Below are 18516 nucleotides of genomic sequence, written 5' to 3' on the forward strand. Positions count from 1 at the left end.
TTGCTGGCTGATCAGTTGATCACATTCTTACACCGCACCACCCGAGATCCCTCACCGCTTGACTCACTGATTCCCCACCTCTGCTCCCTTTTTCATCCTGCCCTTCCCAGAGGAGGCTGTGCAAAATGGGACAGGGTGGCCTTCACCACACACAGCGCAGGCCTCTATTTCACAGGACTTTAGGTTCCCTGTCTGCACAATGGTTATGCTGACCCAGAGGATCTTGCAGACCATCTAAGGGCCAGTGGCTCTTGGTGGGGAGAGGCTGTCTCATATTCTGACCTAATCTTTTTTTTTTAATCATCACCCAAGGACATTTTCATTGATTTTTAGAGAGAGAGAGAGAGAGAGAGGAGGGATGGAGGGAAGAAGAGAGAGAGTGAGAGTGAGAACCAGAGAGAGAAACATTGATGTGAGAGAGACACATCGATCCGTTGCCTCCTACACACCCCCCGACTGAGGCCAAGGATTGAACCCACAACCAGGAATGTGCCCTGACCGGAATGGAACCTGTGACTTTTCAGTGTATGAGAAGACACTCCTACCAACTTAACCACACTGGCCAGAGTCTGCTCCAGTCTTCATGGTCTATTCCTACCCTCGACAATGCCCACAGTGCGCCCTGACCGGAATGGAACCTGTGACTTTTCAGTGTATGAGAAGACACTCCTACCAACTTAACCACACTGGCCAGAGTCTGCTCCAGTCTTCATGGTCTATTCCTACCCTCGACAATGCCCACAGTGCACCCTGCCCAGCTCTCCTTCCAGCCCAGGATCCTGCATGGCCTTCTGAATGGAGGCCAGAGAAGAAGGTTGGGGGTGGGGGGTGGGGTGAGCAAGAGCCATCTCTAGCACAATACTATATAACAAAGAGGTAATATGCAAACTGACCTCATACCATCACATGAGATGCCACGCCCATGTGGTCAAAGATGGCCACCACACGATGGTCAGCAGGAGAGGGCAGTTGGGGGGACCAGGCCAGCAGGGGAAGGCAGTTGGGGGCCACCAGGCCAGTAGGGGAGGGCAATTGGGGGTGACTGGGCTGGCAGGGGAGCAGTTAGGCGTTGACCAGGCTGGCAGGCAGGTAAGCGGTTGGGAGCCAGCAGTCCTGGATTGTGAGAGGGATGTCCCAGATTGGAGAGGATGCAGGCTGGGGGTGTCCCGGGCTTCTAGTAACTAATAGCCATCTGACAGACTGCACTGAATCTTTTCCAGTTCCTTGCCTACTGATCAGGGAGGATGCATGAGTGTGCTTGTGCTCCTAGCCCTTAGAGTCCCAAGGCTCCCATGTGTGTTCTGAGTCAGTCAGGTTAGCAGAGGGATGGCATGCTGACAGCTCTGCTCCTCCCAGTGGGAGCCCCAGCTGCTCCAGCTTCTGCCCAAGGGGCTCAAGCATGGGGTTGCAGCTTCCTGGCTGGGGCTGCAGGGAGTGGGAGAAGGATGTGCCAGGAATGGTCAGAATGGAGGCGGGCTGGGACTGGCTAGAAACCTTGAGGACAAGGAGGTAGGAAACTCCTTTCCACAGCTTGTCCAGGAGGAGACAGGTTGTCCAGGAGCTGACAATGCCACAAGAACCCCAGTCTGAGAAGGGAGACCCAGCCTACCGCTGGAGCCCATCTGAGAAACCATTACCCTGCTTCACATCCACCTCTCAAACCCTAACACTCTCCACTCCCTCTCCAAGGCCTTCCCTGACTCTCCTTCATCCCTCTCACAGCCAGGCCTCAAGATCAAGGACCAGCTCCCCTCACCAGTTACCCTGAACACTGGCCACAGTCTCCGTCCATAAGTGGCTGGTCACCCTCTCCCTGAACTAAAAAAAAGATTCCTCTATCCCCTTCTAAGTACCACAAGTATGAGCAAACATTTACAAGTGGCAACAATATTTCAATAGCCAACCCCACACAGGACACACACACACACAACATACACACACTTATGCTTGAAAAAAGATGGGCATCTCTGGTCCTGGAGATTCTAGATCAGACCGAAACCCCTGTAGGCAGACATTATTCCTCCCCACACGTGGCAGGAAGGGCTGACCTCTGGGGGAAGCTGGGGATGCCTGGGGTAACCTCCTCTATGTGATAGCCCTTTTGAGGATCTCACCTCAAAGGCATCAAGTCCTGAGGATAAGGACGCATCAGGAAGTCCTTATATCTACCTTACATCAAATCAATTTTCTATCCCTTCACTCAACAGACATTGAAGACCTGGGCCATGAAGGAAAGATTTGCTGTGTGCCAAGGGCAGTAAAAGAAAATGACTTTGATGTCACCCTGGTTTAAGTCTCTGAATGGTTAAACCATGGCAATTCCCCAGTCTTCCCAGAAAACTCTACCACCTCCCTCTGCCACACAGTCCAGTGACTCTCCCTGAGGAGTGGCTCCCGCCCCGGGCTTTGGTCCTGTCTCAAAGTTGAGTTAACTTACCTGAATCCCTACTGCAAGCTCCATCTTGAAATGGCTGTAATATCTTGAACTTCTTCTCTGCCTACCTTCTCTCAAAACCCCTTCCCACTCCTGAGGCATCCTACCTAGACCCCGGACCCTGCCATCTTGCCTAAAATTCCACCACTAGGAATCTGCCCTATGTGTCTGCATTCTCTGCATGGGGTTGCTATCATATGGCCCCAGCTCCCCCAAAACTCCGGCCCTCATCCCCAAACCGCAGGGGCTGAAGCTAGAGGGTTCATTTGGAGATGGGAAACTTCTGCCATCTCCCATGCAATCAGCAGAGTATGGCAACAATGACCTGTGGTTCCAGGGGCCTTGCCTGAAGTCATCTAGAGAGGGAGGCCCAGGGAGGGACCAGATCCCACTCCAGGGCTGACTGGGGCAGGACTGAGGCTGGCCTTGGACTTCAGACCACAGCCCAGATTTGCAACACTGAGCATCTGCAGGAAAGGTGGGGAGATGTTACAGAGCCCTTCCCGGGAGACTGACCCAGATTTCTCTCCCTCTTTCTCAGCCACACAAGAGCAACCGAGTGTGTGTGTGTGTGTGTGTGTGTGTGTGTGTGTGTGTGTCCTCAGCACTGGCAGGGAGGAGGCTTGCTGAAAGTTCTGAAAATGAGAGAAATCCCCCCAAATTCCTTGCTGCTATCACTAATAACTAAAATACACTCTTGACAATAAGGTGAGCCTCCAGCCTGACCATGCTGCCAGGAGCTAAAGCCCTAGGCCTGGCTGTCTGGGGACAGCCCCAGACCCTGAGAGTTGAGGGCTGAGCCCGGACCACACTCTCGGCCTTCCTGGTGGTCCTTTCTGCCCACAGGTTCCCCTGCTGCTCCCCTGGGAGGCAGTGAACTCCCCATCATGGGGGCTAGACAAACAGCAGAGAAAGGGTACCTACCTGTCAGGATCCCATGGCAGGTATTTAGGGATAGGAGGGGAGGAGATGAGCACAAAAAAGAGCTGGATGGTACCTCTTGGCCTGAGCTGTTTGCTTGATGCCCACCTCCACCCGCAGTGCCGGTCCTCAGAGGGCCAGACCTCAGGCCTCAGGGGAGAGCTGTGTGAGGGGTAGGGCATAGCTGGGCCTAGGCAGGGCAGAGGAAGTTTGGGAGTTTTCTGGCTCAGGTGGGAGGAAAAGATTGTGTCCTAAAGGGCTGCTGGCATGGCCAGCACACATATGAATGCAGAATTATACTCCCAGGGATGCACTCCTTCAGACACATGAACAAGCAGCTGGATACACATAAATGTATGAACAGAAGTAGGCCTTAGCTCATATGAGCTTAGCTTATGTACACAGGTTGACGTGCATGTGCATGCATGTGTACAAGGGAACATGGCTGGGAGTGCTTGGCTCCCTCACTGACTGCTCTGGGCCTCATGATGTGCATGAAATTTTATCCAGAGGCCAGTCAAGAGATGCTCCAGTCAAATCCTGGAAAACCTTCCACATGAAGACTCCAGAGGGAAGCCTCCTCCTCTGCCAACACTCCAGGCCCTCCTGTCTGCCCTCTGCCCTCTGCCCTCCGGCACCACCTCCTCTCCAGCTAGACCTTCTCTGCACCATGCAGGGTGTTCACACTGGCTGTCTTGGACCCTGAGACCTGGGGGTATTTTCCTTATGGAAGACCCCAACATCGGCTGAAGGACAAGAGGAAACCTATATCGTGTGTGACCCTGGGCAGGGCTCGGCCACTGTCGGGCTTCAGTCTCTCTTCTGCCCACTGGAGGGATTGCTGTGAAGGCTGGGAGCTCTGATGGCTAGGAGGGAGAGGGGGAGGTATGGCCCAGGTAGATGCAGCCACAGTCACGGGTGCCCTCCAGGCCGGTGCAGCCCAGAGCATCTAGTTCCTAAGCCCAAGGAGCCTCCCAGTGTAGTCAGCATATCTTTGTCCTCACACACTCCTTCACAGCTGGGACCACCCGCCTCCTCACAGATACTGACCTGCCCTCACTTCGCCCTACACTGGGCAGGGAAGGAGAGGTGTGAGTCTTCCTGCCACTGTCTTGGACTGTGGCCATTTGTAGACCTAACCTTTGGGGACTGCCTCTCCAGTGGTCCCAGTACCTGTAGGAGGCGGGGCACCTGTCCTTCTAAAAGCTCCCACAGCTGTCCCTACCCCATCTCTACAACTGAGCTTACCCACTTGGGTATTTTGTAATTGAACCCTGCTTCTTCCTGACTCCAACCTGCTCTCTCAGACTCAGAGCCATTGAACAGTCTGTTCCCTTTGCTTGTGGTGCCCTTTCCTCTCTGTCAGCTTTAAAATGTTTCCTTTTCCTTAATGAACCATTCACATTTTCTCCTCTATGCCACCCCTCCCCCTCCCCCGACCACACACACATGCAATGCGTACTGCCTCCACTGGGCCCGCTTTATTCTGCATTGCTCAGGGGCAGTTATGCTGACAAGGCTATGGGCTCTGCCAGGGCCTGGCTGAGACCCTCTATGGAGCCTAGCACTGAGCACACAGCATCCAGCAAGTGTTTGTTAAATGAATGAACAAATGAATGACTGAACAAACAAATAAATGAGTGAATTAATAAATGATGTGAATATGTGAACATCCTTACCAAGCATGAGTAAAGACACAAGTTTCAAAGGTCTCCTTGAAGGGGCAGCTCCACAGGCAAGGCTGTGTCTCTCTGTCTTGGGGAGCCCCGCAGGCAAATGCTGTCCCCTCCTTCAGCAAATACCACCAGGGAGGCATACAGTGGGTGTCACTCTCAGTAGAGGGTGTACAGTACTCTTGAGGCAACAGGCACTTAATCTGAGAGCCATAGGAGGGACCACCTGTGGGATGCAGAGCTCAGTGTGTGGCTGCCCCATTCCCTCATTTCCTGATTACAAGCACCCGCTTCGGCGCCAGCCTTGGCGGAGGGGGGGGGGGGGGCAGGAGGTTAGGGGGGGGGAAGGGACCCAGGAAACATGGCCCCTGCCTGTCCTAGAGCATGTAGAGAGAAGAAGGTGCAGGAAATGACCTGATGGACAGATTAGGGTGGCAGCTCAGCGGAGCCACATGGCCTGGTTCACTGGGCCACCACTTAGCAGCCCTTATAACAACACTTTGGCTTCCTCACTCAAGGCACCAAAGGATCTAAAGAGATCTGGGCAGAGGAATGTCAGAGGCAAGCAATACAGTTGGAATTGAGGTGAGGAGATATAGACCCAAGAATTTCCTGGAGAGGAGGGAAGAGGGAAGCTTAAAGCAGATGGATAAGGAGGTTTCTAGGGGTCTTAGCCCTTCTGTTTGAACCAGTACACGGCTGAGGGCACATGTGCAGTGACTGTGAGGCCAGCGTCAGTAGGGTGCTCAGATCTGAATGTGCAGTGCTGGGGATGGGGGCATTCTTCCAGCTGGAGAAGAAGGGCAAAAGGCTGGGGAGCTTCTTTCCTACCTCTTGCTACCTGAGGGCCTTGGGCTAATGCCCAAGGCTTTCCAAGGGGTATGGAAGCAGCTCTTTAACCTAAGCCATCCTGGAAGAACAGGTGGAGCATGGGGCCATGAGGTAAAGGAGGCAACCTGGGAAGTGAACTCCCTTGTGATATATGGGATAAGAGACACTCGGTGGACTGTGCTCAAGGAAAGCAAGTGTCTGGTGGAGGAGTGGAGAATATGGACCTTCTAGCCCCCATCCCTGCTTCTCCTTCTCCCTACCTAAAACCACCCCTCATCAGCCTTGTCAGTGTGACATTAATGGGCTCATATTAATAAGCTGGAGCTCTTCCATTTGACTGCCAGGCTGGGCTGCAGCTGTTGGAAAAATTGCTAATTAGAGTCACAATAAGGAAATATCCGTGATCGACATCAATATTATTGCCTCCTGTGGTTCCCTGACTGTTGATTTGGGGCCATCTCTCCAGGATAATGCTGAATGACTGCAGGAGAGAAAAGCCTCATTTGGAGAAGGCAGCTGGATTCATTCTTGAAACCGGGGCCTGTTCCCTATGGGCAGGGGCTGAGCGCAAGGGGCCCGTGTTCTGGGAGGGGAAGCTAGTGATTGTGTGGAAAGTCCAAGAGACTTTAAGCTTGTCTCTAGACCTCAACTGCCAAATGGGTACAGTAATTCCAGTCCTGCCTACATTACACAATGTGGAGGAGTGGATAAAGTGCAAAGGCAAGTTTTAGGAGAGTGATCTCAGTGCAAAAGCAGGGGCTTTGTGGGCTGGAAGCAACAGGTGGGGCAGCTGAGGGGCTGGGCAGCACTGACAAAGGGATGGACATGTCCCAGCTCAATCAACTCTCAGAAGCTAATACCCTCCCCACCCTCCTGGCCCCCATCAAGCACTCAAAAGTTGGTGGGAATCAAACAAACACTAAAGTCAGAGAGAAGAAAGGCAAAGCTTGGCACAAATGTGCAGCTGCCACCTAGTGTCCCTGAGCTTCTGAGCTGTGAGGATCACACACACAGCCAAGTTCAAAAATGAATGTGTTCAGGCTGGAAATAGGCCATGCACACATGCACACACTTGCAGCATCTTAGGCCAAAAGCCGAGCATGGACCATGGAAACCTCTCCCTGTTGAGAAGAAACTAAAGAGCCCCATGTGGCCTCCTGAGCACAGGTGGCCTCTGAAGACATAACTAAGCCAAGTAGCAGTGATGAGGCTGGGAAACAAAGCCCAGCAGGGCCTGGATATTTCACAAGAGATTTTGCTTCACAAAAAATCCCTTCTTTGCCTATGAGCATGTCAGGGTGTGATTACCCATTAGATCAGGAGGCTATGTGTGCAGCTCCAGGTCTGGCCCTCACTCTGCCTGAGGGGTGGGACTCATCTACCTCTTACCTTCCTGTGAAAGAGGGAAAATCAGATGCCATTTTGGGACACAGAGTGTCCTGGCTCAGGGTCACCTCTGTCCTAGATCCTCACCCTGCCCCCAGATGAAGAAGGACCAAAGTCTCCCACCCTTTTGTCCACCCACCTCGGGTTCTCTCTGCAGGGGCTTAAAGACCACGGGCAATCTCACTCCAATATTCCCCCACTCCTCTCCAAATCATCAGGCTCTTTACCGTTCCCTAAGGAAACAACAAAAACCAAAAAGAGAGAAGGCAACCAGCCAAGGAAGGGACAGAAGCCATCTCAGCTGGTCCCTGGAGCCCCTTCCCTCACAGGGCTAGCCCCCTTGAGTGGGGAAAGGGGAGAGGATTCACACCTCCCTGTTTCACCTGCCAGGAGCACTCTCCTTCACTCTTTTTGCCCTAGAAAATATCCACCGGGCATAAGCGAAGACCAGGTGGTATCTCCTTCAGGAAGCCCTCCAGGACAACCTTCCTGGGCCAGGAGCCTTCTCTGGCTCTACAGCCCCTTATGCTTCCCTCCATCACTGTTCCACAATCAAGGCTAAAACTTAGATGCCTATAGGGGACAGAGAGGAAATGACAGTGAGTGAATGGAGTGATGCAATCAGCAGTAGGCAGGACTTGAAAAGTGAAGAGCATATGCCCTAAGGTGTAAATACCAATTCACTTAATGGCCCAGCAATCACACTCCAGGATAACCCAACCCACAAAGACCATTAGACAAATATTCACAGCAGTATTATTTATAAATGCCAAAAAATATAAATAGTCCACATGTTCCCGAATGAACATATAAACAAATGTGGCATAGCAATAAAATGGAATATTATTGGGCCATAACAAAAAATGAAATATTGATCCATGGTACCACATAGATAAATGTCGAACATATTATGCTAAAGTAAAGAAGACCGACACAGAGACCATATATTTTATGATTCCATTTAGATAAACTACCCAGAAAGGTAAGTCCATAGAGACAGGAAGATTAGTGACTGCCAGGGCTTAGGGGATGGAGAGAGAGGGGACTGCTAATAAGTATAGGGTTTCCCTTTGAGGTGATATAGTGCTCTGGATTTAGTGATGATATTGTACAATCTTGTGAATATACTGAAAAAAGACTGAATTGTACACTTTAAAATGGTGAGTTACATAGTATCTGAATTATATCTCAATTTACCAAAAAAAAAAAAAAATTGTTTAAAATGAAACTAACACATTCACAAGTCACATCCCTGGTCAGAGCCCCCAGTTTTCAAGTCCTCCTTTAGGTCCCCTGGCAGGCCTCAGAATCAAATGCATCTGATGGATCTGGTCTTAGTTCCCTTTGGGGCCCTGAAGGCAGCTCAGACATGGCAACAAGGCCTCTGCCCTTCACTCCTTCTTCAGCACCACCACTCCCCTCCCAGGAGCTGCAGTGGCTTCCTACAATCCCCAGACATGGCCAGCACCATAACTTTAACACCTGGTCTCTCAGAGACCCAGAATAGCTTGACTGGATGCTCTGGGTTGCCAGGGACACAGGCTTGTCAGAGAGCCTCAAGTGCAGGACTTATGTAGAGTGACCAACCATCCTGGAACCTAGAGCTGCTGAAACTGGGATAGTCCTGGGCAAGATGGGGCAGTTGGTCACCATGCCTCAGAGAACCTCGTCCCCTTCCTCTGCCTTAGTGGGTGAGCCATGGGTTGGAGGAGGGAGCTCCGCTCCTGAGAGGCCTTCTGTCCCTTCCTCTCCTGCTTACCTTCTCTTTGTCTCAGTCATCCTCCCTCCCAAAACCTTCCATTAGCAGAAAGGAATCCTCTCTTTCAGCTTCTCCTTCAGATTCTTTAAGGAAAGCAGGTTTCTGGAACCAGCCCCTTGAACACCCTGTGTCTGTGGAGATGTCCCCAGGACCATTAGGCAGAGGGAACAGATGGTAGGGTAAGGCCCTTTATTCCTTTAGCCATGGCCTCCTTGTAGACAGTCAGCCCCTGGAGGGCAGAGAACTAGTTTCTGTTTGGTTCACAGCTGTGCCTCTGGTCTAGAAGGCTAGGTTCCCTTTAAATATTTGCTGAATGAATGACTGAGTCCATTTTCCACTTTAGGCTTCCCTATGATAGGTTTAAACTGAAGGAAAAAAAAAGAGTTTGGAAACTACTAGCCTCAGGAATAAATTCTAAGGTCTTCAGCTGGCCATGGAGGTCTCCTCCATATGACCCCTCACGTACTCCAGCCTTCTCCCAACTCACTGACAGGCCCCACCCCAACACCACCACAGACCCAGGCCTTTGCTCACATAGGTCCCCTTCCTAGAGCACTCTCAGCCTGTTCCTGGGCACCAGCTCAGCTCCTCACCTCCCAGAAGTCTCACTTGGTCACGACCTGGCCCCTTTTCTTGTACTCCCTCCCCTGCTGAGCCCTGGCAGTACATTTGGGAGGATGTGCTAATGAGAATGAAGGAAGAGCTGAAGGTTGTGCTTGACTGCAGGTAACCCAGGACCTGGGCAGCCTCGAGCTGATGGGATGTCTGGGTGTCTCAGGGTCTGACTGCCAGCATTTGGGAGCAAGGCCAGGGTTGGCTGATGGGGAAGGGATGGGAAAAGAGAGGAGAAGGGAGAAGGAAAGCAGGATAGGGAAGAGGAGGGGGAAAGATAGGGAGGAAAGGGGAGACGAGGGAAGAGCTGCTCTTAGCCCCAGGGTCCCAGAAAGGCTAAGACAGCGATGAAGCGATTGGGCAGCTGGTCACATGCTATCACCCAAAGACACCTATTAATCCTCCTGTGCAGACTGAAGGGGGAATGAGGCCCTTCTGAGGAAAAATGTCTGAGGAAAAATGTCACCTGTCCTCATGCATCAGTGGAGCAGGAAGCAACCTGGTACTATCTTGACCTCTTGCTATGTCTTCCTTTAGACTAAGTAGTTCAGCTGCCCTCTGAGTGACCTCTAGGGTTAGACCCTCATGACCCTGGTCACAGACTGAGCCCTGACCCTTGTCCTATAGTGAGCCCTGATCCTATTCATACATTGAACCTTAGCTTCTCCTCCTACTACTCCTTAGAGCAGATGACAGATCCAGTCTGTGGGTGTCAAGAGATAGGTCCCAGCATTGAGTGACTGCTGGCAGCTGTCCCAAGGTGGCTCATGAGTGGCTGATCTGATCTTCTCAAGATCAAGACTGAGAATGTGATTATCCTCCTCTGATACCAGGCCACAGCAGTGTCTATAAAGCCAACCATTGGTTTCTACAGAGAAAATGCTTTCTCCCCAAGCACCCCCCCCTCCCCCCCCCCCCCCCCCCCCCCCGTCCCCACTTCACCCTCACCCCACCCCAACAACTCCCACAGGGATCCAGCTCCAGCTCCTTCACTTCCTTAAGTGTCCCAAAAAAAGCTGTGAATTGCTGGAAACCTGCCCCTCCCTTCACTTCACACTGATTCCCATTCAGTGTCCTCAGTTCATGTCAACTAATCCTTACGGAGGTGTTAACAGATAATTAAGATGTCAGCTATAAACTTAAAGTGTGATTCCCTACTAGGAGCATTTTGGTTTTAACAGGTTTCTCTTAGAAATGAGAAAGCCTTTAAGATCCAGTAATATGGCAGAGTGGGGTTTTGGGGGAGTTGGTGCCTGGAGCCCTTCAGGCCTTCCTGGAACCTTCTTTCCCTCCCCTTCACCAGGGTCAACAGAATGCAGGCTCTGGAGCCCAGAGAGTTACCTTTCATTCTCAGCTCCACCTACCTTTCTGAACCTCAGATTCTTTGTCTGCAAATGGGTATATAGAGTTGTGACAAAGTCCTTCATACTTGAGAGCTCCCAAGGTCCCGAATCTCCCCTTGCCTGTCCCTCATTGAAGGTAACTGTGTCAGCTCTCCAGTTTCCCACCTCCTCACACTATACCCTCAATCAATCACCAAATATGCCCATTCTCTCCATTTCTTAAATGAATTCCATTGATCTCTACCAAGGCAAAGATCAATGGAATCAATCACAGATAGGAGACTATGGGGACACCAAGCAGGTGATAGGAATGGAGCTTCAGAGAAGCAGGGAAAGAATGGCTTACTCAATAAACAGTGTCAAAAAAGCTGGTCATTTGGGGAAAAAACATCCCTCCCTGGATCATTGCATCAGACTAATCCCCCTCCTCTATAGCAGCCAAAATGATCTGATTAAAATGAAATTCAGATCATGTCACTAATCAGAAACTTCCATGGTTCCCTGCTTCATCCTAAGGAAAAGTCAAGTGCTTAGGATGACCCACAAGGCCCTGAAACCTGTACTGTATTTTGATTCCTCCCTGGTTGTTCCTACCATTCTCTCCCCATTCACTGGTTTTAGCCACAATGGCCTTACTGAGCACTGAACAGACCAGGCCTGCTCCTGACTCAGGGACTCTGACATCCACCTGGCTCTTTCTCTTGCTTCTTACACATCTTTCTTTCTTTCTTTCTTTCTTTCTTTCTTTCTTTCTTTCTTTCTTTCTTTCTTTCTTTTTTGGTATAGCAAAGGTGGAAATTTATTGAAGAACAAGTACAGACTCCCACATAGGGAGAAGGAAGAGTCCCATAGAATGGTCTCCCACATGGTGAAGGGGGAAAGGATCCCCAGGTCTTTATTTCTTTTTATTTTTTTAATCTTTATTGTTGTGAGTATTAAAGATGTTCCTCTTCCCCCCCACTACACCCCTCCACCTAGTTCCTGCCCCACCCCAGGCCTTCGCCACCCTTTTGCCTGTGTTCATAGGTAATACATATATATCTACACTAATAAGAGTAAGATGCAAATTGACCATATTTTCATGAAGTCCACCAGGAGTGAGTATGTAAATTAACCCAACAAAGATGGTGGGTTTATTTGCATATGCAGGTGCCAAGCAGCCTGGGGTGGGGTGGGACGCAGTGTTCTGCACCGCCCCAGCCACTCTGGGCCTCTGGACAGCATGGGAAGGCAGAAAGGCGGCTCCAGCTGGAGTGAAGGTGGTGCCGGCAGCCAGGGGAAGGAAGGCCCATTCTTGCACGAATCTTCGTTCACTGGGCCTCTAATATATATAAAAACCCTAATATTGAAAATAGATTGAACAGCAGAACAACCGGGCAACTGGTTTCTATCAATATAATGTGCGCTGACCACCAGGGGGCGTACGCAGAACATGGCAGGTGTCAGCAGCAGGTGGCAGAGAATGGAACATGGCGGGCATTGGCCACAGCAGGATAGTGGAGCAGGTGACCAAGATGGGGTGCCGGTCACTGTCATTGGGGTGAGCCTCTGGTGGTTACTGAAAATTCTTCACTCCCGTGCACAGCAGTCCCACCCAGAACTTGCACCTGTTGCAGGCACTGGCCCTGCTCGCACCCACTGCCAGCAACTGGTGCCAGCCCCAATTGCTTGGCACCATCAGTAGGTGGTAGCCATCACTTGCACCTACTACTGGCAATGACCCTACTTGCACCTGCTGCCAATGCCAGAGCCACTGCTCACACCTGCTACTGGCGCCCAGCACAGGTCCCAATTGCTCTGCACCATCAGCAGATGCAAGTGGGGCTGGTGCCATCAGCACGTGAGAGCAGGCAGGGGCGGGAGCAGGTCTACTGGTAGAGAGTGTACCAGGGGCCGTGGCAGGAGGGACTGAACAAGGGTGTGGAGGATGGGCCAAGATCCGCTCCTGTACCCACCGCAGCCTCACAGCGCACAGTTCGTTACAAGGTGCACAAATTGTGCACTGGGCCCCTAGTATAAGATCTTTGTTTAATCTCTTCCTGCCCCCCTACCCTCTTTCATCTGAGAATCATCAGTCTATTTCATTTCCATCCCTCTGATTCTATTTTATTCACCAGTTTATTTTGTTCATTAGATTTCTTATTTGTTTTGTTAGATTCAATTGTTGATAGATATGTATTTATCACCATTTTATTGTTTAATTTTTTAATCTTTTTTTTACTTCCTCTTCTTAAATAATACCCTTCATCTAGATCCTATCTAATAAAAGAGTAATATGCAAATTGACAATCACTCCAACACACAAGATTGCTGCCCCCATGTGGTCAAAGATCCTGCCCCCATGTGGACACAAGATGGCCACCACAAGATGGCGAGCAGGGGAGGGCAGTTGGGAGGCACCAGGCCTACAAAGGAGGGCAGTTGTGAGTGATCAGGCCACCAGGGAAGGGCAGTTGGGAGGGACCAGGCCTGCAAGGGGGGGCAGTTGGAGGCAATCAAGCCTGCAAGGGAGGGCAGTTGGGGTGACCAGGCCAGCAGAGGAGGGAAGTTGGGGGCAACCGAGCATGCAGGGAAGGGAAGTTGGGGGAGACCCAGGCCTGCAGGGGACAGCAGTTAAGGAATACCAGGCCTGCATGGGAGGGCAGTTAGGAGTGACCAGGCCTGCAGGGGAGGGCAGTTAGGGGCAAACAGGCTGGCAGGGGAGCAATTAGACATCAACCAGGCTGGCAGGGGAGTGTTTATGGGGTGATTAGGCTGGCAGGCAGAAGCATTAGGGACAATCAGGAATGCAGGCAGGTGAGCAGTTGGGAGCCAGCAATCCTGGATTGTGAGAGGGATGTCCGACTGCCCATTTACACCTGATCCTACTGGAATCAGGTCTAAATGGGCAGTTGAACATCCTGAAGGGTCCCAGATTGGAGAGGGTGCAGGCTGGGCTGAGGGACACATCCTCCCCCCATGCATGAATTTCATGCACTGGGCCTCTAATACATATATATAAAGAACCAGGATCCATAATGTCCAAAAAGACCAAAGAGACAACCAAATGCCAGGCTGAACGCACAACAGGCTTGGTTGGGCAGGGACTGGTGTGTGGGCTGAACTGCTGACCTCTTGGAGAAAGAGAGTGGTAGGGCTGATCAGCAGCCAACCCAGGCTGCTTGGTGAGGCTCAGGGAGAGAGAGAAAGAGAGACAAGGGCTGATCTCTCTCTGGGCCTAACCAGCAGCTGATCCCCTCTCTCTCTCTGAGAGGTCAGCACTCCATCCCAGGGCAGCTACGGATCAGCCCCACCTCTCCAATCAGGCCTGGAGATAGGTCTGGAGATACTGACTGGCATAGAAATTGACCAATCAGAACCAGATCTGAATGAAGTGCAAGGAGCCAATGGCTGCCTAGGAGACAGAGCTTTTGACGCTGACTAGCATAGAAACTGACCAATCAGAATCTAATCTATCAATATGTGAACTGCAAAGGCAGAATCTAAGGCGGGGGCTGAGGAGGGGCTTTAAGGGCAATAACTGTTTGGTATAAAGTGTAAGAAAGTGGTTCAATTTGTTAATGACTGGTTTGGCAGTATAGTGCATATGGCTAGCTATCAGTCCAGATAGAGGGATTATGTATTTTTGTCTGCCAAGAGCATCTTCTCCTGCTAACCCCTGTCCCCCACTTTAAGCAATCCTATCCTATATAAACTATATATACTACTAAAAGGGTAATATGCTAATTATACCAGGTCAACCAGCCATCTTCCGAATGTCCGACTGCCTTCTGGACAAAGCCATGATGGTGGGGGCCAAGGCAGAGGCAGTTAGGAGTGATCAGGCTGGCAGGGGAGGGCAGATGGGGGTGAGATCAGGCCAGCAGGGAAGAGAAGTTAGGGACAATCAAGCCAGCAGAGGCGGTTAAGGGTGAGATCAGGCCGGCAGGGGAGAGCAGTTAGGGGAGGGCAGTTAGAAGAATCAGGCAGGCAGGCAGGTGAGTGGTTAGGAGCCAGTGGTCCCAGATTGTGAGAGGGATGCCCAACTGCTGGTTTAGGATCGATCTCTGTGGGCAGTCAGACATCCCCCAAGGGGTCCCCGAATGGAGAGGGTGCTAGCTGAGGGCCACTAGTTTTATATAATACTGGTTTGGTGGTGATGGACTCCTTTAGCTTTTTCATGTTTGGGAAGTGCTTTATCTGACCTTCAATTCTAAATGATAGCTTTGTTGGGTAAAGTAATCTTAGTTATAGGTCCTTGCTATTCATCATTTTGAATATTTCTTGACACTCCCTTCTGACCTGCAAAGTTTCTGTTCAGAAATCAGTTGGCATCCATATGGATACTCCCTTGTAGGTAACTCACTGCTTTTCTCTTGCTGTTTTTAAGATTCTCTCTTTGTCTTTAGCTCTTGGCATTTTAAATATATATATATATTTTAATTGATTTTGTACAGAGAGGGAGAGAGAGAGTTAGAAACATCGATGAGTCATCGATCAGCTGCCTCTTGCACACCCCCTACTGGGGATATGCCCGCAACCAAGGTACATGCCCTTGACCAGAATCGAACCTGGGACCCTTCAGTCCCCAAGCTGACGCTCTATCCATTGAGCCAAACCGGTCTCAGCAGCTCTTGGCATTTTAATTATAATGTGTCTTAGTGTAGGCCTCTTTGGGTTCCTCTTATTTGGGACTTTCTGAGCTTTCTAGACTTATAAGTCCATTTCTTTTCCTGATAGGGGAAGTTTTCTGTCATTATTTCTTCAAATAGGTTTTCAATATTTTTCCCTCTCTCTTCTCCTTCTGGCACTCCCATGATGTGAATGTTGACACTCTTGAAGTTGTCACAGAGGTTCCTTACACTATCTTCATATTTTTTTAATAAATCTTTATTGTTCAGATTTTTATAGGTGTTCCTTTTCCCCCCTCTTCCCCCATAGCTCCCATCCACCTGATTCCCAACTCCACCCATGCCCTTACCCCTGCCCCTGTCTTCATCCATAGGTGTAAGATTTTTGTCCAATCTCTTCCCTCACCCCTCAGGCTCCCTTCCCCCTGAGAATTGTTAGTCCAATCCCTTTCTATGTCCCTGATTCTATTATATTCACTAATCCATTTTGTTCTTCAGATTTGTTATTCACTTGATTTTTAGGTTCGCTTGTTGGTAGGTATGTATTTTATGTCTTTTTGTTGTTCATAATTTTTACCTTTACTTTTTTCTTCTTCTTCCTCTCCTTAAAGAATACCCTTCAGCATTTCATGTAATTCTGGTTTGGTGTTGATGAACTCCTTTAACTTTTTCTTGTCTGTGAAGTTCTTTATCTGCCCTTCAATTCTGAATGATAGCTTTGCTGAGTAGAGTATTCTTGGTTGTAGGTTCTTGTTGTTCAACATTTTGAATATTTCTTGTCACTCCCTTCTGGCCTGCATAGTTTCTGTTGAGAAATCAGCTGACAGTCGTAAGGGTACCCCCTTGCTGCTTGTAAGATTTTCTCTTTGACTTTTGCCCTTGGCATTTTAATTACGATGTTTCTTGGTGTGTCCCTCCTTGGATTCCTCTTGTTTGGGGTTCTGTATGCTTCCTGAATTTGTAAGTCTATTTCTTTTACCAGGTAGGGAAAGTTTTCTGTTATAATTTCTTCCATTAAGCCTTCAATCTCCTGCTCACTCTCCTCTGGCACCCCAAAAATCCGGATGTTGATACATTTTAAGCCATCCCGGAGGCTCCTTACACTATCCTCACACTTTTGGATTCTTCTTTCTTTCTGTCTCTCTGGTTAGGTGATTTTTGCTTTCTTATATTCCAGATCTTTGGTTTGATTCTTGGGGTACGTTGATCTATAATTGAGTTTCTGTATATTCTTCATTTCAGACATTGTATGCTACATTTCTACTGGCCCCTTTCCATTTTTTTTGGTATTCTCTTTAAGGTCCTTGAAGGTCTCACCAAGCTTCTTGGAGGTCTCATCAAGTTTCTCAAAGGTTTTTAGAAGATTCTTGAGTAATCTTATAAATGTGATTCTGAACTCTTTGTCGTCCAGTAGTTTACTTTCCTCCAACTCTCCCATTTCTGACATGTTTCTGTGTCTCCTCATTTTGGCTGATGGAGTGGCTTTGTGTGGTAGGTGTCCTATAGGGTCCAGTAGTTCAGCTTCCCCAATCACCTGAGGTGGTCGCTTTTGGTATATCCCTTTGTAGGCTGAGTGCAAAGTCTTGGTGTAATTAAGCCTTGATTGCTGTTGGTACACTGGGAGGAATTGATCTCCAGGCCAATTGTCTGTGAGGTCCCGCTCTGTCTATAAAGGAAGAACTGCTGCACTGGAGACACAGTTTGTTTCAGAAGGGCTTTGGTGCTCACTGAGTCCATCTCCCGAATGTGTCACTTATGGGTGTGAGGGGTTGAAACTGACCACTAGGAACACTGGCTTCTGGATCACCAATGGGGTACAGTTCATTTGCTTGGGACTTGGCGGTTTTGTTGCTGGGGCTTTGTTGCTGGAGCTGCAGTTTATTTTGTTAAGTTGCCACAATACCAGCCATTTATATGCAAAAGCAGCTGTGTGGTGCCTGGGCAGGTCTGTAGAATGTGCCAGCGGGGCCTCAGGGCGGGGCCTCAGGGCGGGGCCTCAGGGCGGGGCCTCAGGGCGGGGCCTCAGGGCGGGGCCTCAGGGCGGGGCCTCAGGGCGGGCGGGGTCTCAGGAGTCACTAGGTTGGGGCATGGCTAACAGCAATGTCTGCTGTCAGCTGTCCTAGCTGCCCTGCTTTTCCAAGTCCCCACTTCCCTGCGATCCAGCGCAGTAAACAATGATTGCTGGGCTCACCTCTGCAAGAGTCGCCCTCACTTTGGACCTAAGGCTGACAGACCAGCTTCTCCCCTTAGGTATCCCCCACGTGACCCCAGAAACTTGATTTCAAAGTGATTGGGAGCTTGTTTCCTTTCGGGTTGAAAAGAAAAGCCACGCACCCAGTCGCCCGCCACCAGCCCGATTTGTCACCAGCTCGATTCGTGTGCCTCCGTACCTAGGCTCCTCAGCTTTTCAGCGCTTGTGCTCCTTTCTCTTTCAGCCAACCTTCCCGTGGTTTTGGATGATAGATGTCCTTTATATTAGTTTTAATTTTTAAATTGTTGTGGGAGTGGCAGACCATTTGCTCACCTACGCCGCCATCTTGGTTTCTCTTCTCTGATCTCCCTATCTTCATATTTTTTAATTCTTTTTTCTTTTTGCTCTTCTGAGTGGGTGTTTTGTGCTTCCTCATATTTAAAATTATTGATTTGATTCTTGGGAACCTCTTTTCTACTGTTGAATCCCTGTATATTATTCTTTATTTCAGTCAGTGTATGCTTAATTACTGACTGATCCTTTTCCTTTTCTTTTTTCTTTCTTTTTTTTCTTCATTCTTATTAAGATCCTTGAAAGTCTCACTAAGTCCCTTGGAGGTTGCATAAAAATTCTTAAGTAACTTATAACCATGGTTTTGAACTCTATATCTAATAGTTTGCTTTCTTCAATTTCTTTTATTTGTAACATTTTTCTTTGTATCTGCATTTTGGCTGCATTCCTGTGTTTATTTCTATG

At 49.6% G+C, this 18516-nt stretch overlaps 1 protein-coding gene across 8 annotated transcripts in view; it reads right to left on the reverse strand.

Moving 5' to 3' along the window:
* LINGO1 (leucine rich repeat and Ig domain containing 1) overlaps nt 1–18516 on the reverse strand; it is a 208333-nt gene that overhangs the window by 43579 nt on the left and 146238 nt on the right. The window contains exon 1 of one of the 8 annotated variants that reach the window (XM_084905788.1): nt 5035–5057. The exons of the other annotated variants lie outside the window; for them this stretch is intronic. The gene's annotated coding sequence lies outside the window, so the exon portion shown is untranslated. Of the gene's footprint in view, nt 1–5034; nt 5058–18516 lie in introns of those variants that run through there. 8 annotated transcript variants of the gene reach the window in all.

The sequence above is a fragment of the Pipistrellus hanaki genome (genome assembly GCF_964339955.1).
Source record: "Pipistrellus hanaki genome assembly, chromosome: 1".
NCBI classification, from domain to species: Eukaryota; Metazoa; Chordata; class Mammalia; order Chiroptera; family Vespertilionidae; genus Pipistrellus; species Pipistrellus hanaki.